Source organism: Dermacentor andersoni, chromosome 1 (genome assembly GCF_023375885.2).
Source record: "Dermacentor andersoni chromosome 1, qqDerAnde1_hic_scaffold, whole genome shotgun sequence".
Lineage (NCBI taxonomy): Eukaryota > Metazoa > Arthropoda > Arachnida > Ixodida > Ixodidae > Dermacentor > Dermacentor andersoni.
Window position 1 is genome coordinate 300,007,206 of NC_092814.1, and position 2,015 is coordinate 300,009,220.

Below are 2,015 nucleotides of genomic sequence, written 5' to 3' on the forward strand. Positions count from 1 at the left end.
TTCGCCATTGCCACCCTTATGCTCTATCATCATTTCTAGTACCCGGATTTTTCTTTTTCTTCAGTATAGCCGTATTGCAAGATTCACTTTTTTTTTTCTGGCGGAGATCCTGTTAAATCATAATCCTAAATTCATCAGAAATGTGTAAATGTTTTCTTTAATCGGATGAAGCCCTACCACACAGTGGAAGATTATTTGAAGTACATTTTTCCTTTCTCAAGTACCATCTGGCATATTTCGACATCGCGTACGTTCGAAACACACTTATACGGTGTTCAAATTTTCTGTAGCATGATTAGACTGACAGAAAAGATCCCATTGAGCCCTTTTTAACAAAGCAAGACGCGTTCCTCAAAATAAAGTGCGTTTACAACGCACATCATGCAGAAGCGTTGAATGGTAAGGTATATATGTTTCAAAAACTGGCTCTAAAAAAATCAATGTGCAATTTTCTTTGGAGTCTTCTCATACCAGAAAGTTCCCCGAGTAGCTACTACGAGCTAGTAGAGCATTCTCGGTCAATATAAGAGGAGGCTGTCAGGGTCGGCGTAGTTTGTAGGCGCTTCTTCTGACCTGCTGCAAAATGCAGCCTTTCTTCTTGTACAAGTGGATGCAAAGCACCAGTGAATCAGTGCTCGCTCATAGCACGTCAAAAGCCTCGAAAAGGATTTGGCGTTTTATTGCGAGAGCAATTGTATGGACACTCAAGGCGCGCACTTCTGCCCGCGCCCTCGGTGTCTCGGTGAGGTTCCATATAAAGTCCAAGGACGATAAGATCGTCGCCGCGAGCCGTGTGCTGTATGTGCGAGTGAAAGCGTACGAGGGTGAGCCGGCGATTGCGGTTCAATCTCGCGCACGCAAGCGAGGCAATTGGGGAGGAAGCGCGCCGTCTACCATCGCGCGAAAGGAACCACTGGGGGGAGGGGGGAGGTAAAGGGAGCGCGTTCTACTACTGGCGGCCGCGCGCGCCCGCCCACGCCGCTGTATCTTGAAAGCCATCTGCGACGGGGACAGAGTCCGATTGCGCGTTGTGCTTTCGCGGCTTAGTTCACGTTGATGCGAGACGCAGCACGAAAATCTATTCGCTCGCTGCTGCTATCGTGCTTTTTCACTCCAGCGCTTTCACAGCGAGGTTCCGCGGTTATCGAGTGAGATGTGGTCATGTTTGCTTAACAGCGAGTCGGCCTAGTTGAAACAGAGTCATCTTAAAACTTTTTGTCCGCAAACAAACAGGGACAAAGAATAGGGGCAACACAAGGACGAGCGCTTTTTTTAGCTTGTTAATTTAGTTAGTGTGCCTATGTTTACAAGCTTATACCACCAATAACACTACTATCCTGACTTCGTCCACTAGTTTGCTATCGCAATCGATGCTTGGCCTTTCGGGCGAAACTGTGACTTTTTGATTATAACAAAAAACGGTGAGGACGATATCTGCGACACCGCGCATACATCTATGGAAAGCATTGCAAAGTTACCAAAGGCGCTCAGTGGGGGTGGAGCTGTTGAGAATGAGGTCGCGGGTTCGATTTCTCAAGGTGGCCGCTGCATTCCGATAAAGGTGGAAATCGAGGGACCTTGCGCGCTATACTTGATATGCATGCAGGTTAAACAGACTTCGCAGTTTCGGGACGTTAAACGTCACAAATTATTTTAATTACACGTGAAGCACGGCGTATGTAGCTCACACGACACATGCCGCTTACATTCTGGGTTCAGAATTTAACTCTAAATTGTTCCTCCGAATAAGTAACCAAAGGACCACATAACAAAGGGAATTTTCATTTGAGAATGCTAGCCCATTCTTCCTAGACAACGACGCCTGCTAATTTAGTGACGCGACACCATGAATGAGCTCAATAAGGGCGTTAGAACCACGCCTCGAAATAAAGGTCATTGCAATAAGTGTCACGCCGCGTCCACCTGTGACTCGAGGTTATCAGCCTCGGCGCTTGACGTCACGGCTCAGCGCAGCAAGCGCTTCTGTCGTCCTGGAGACGCTGTATAGCTCCAGG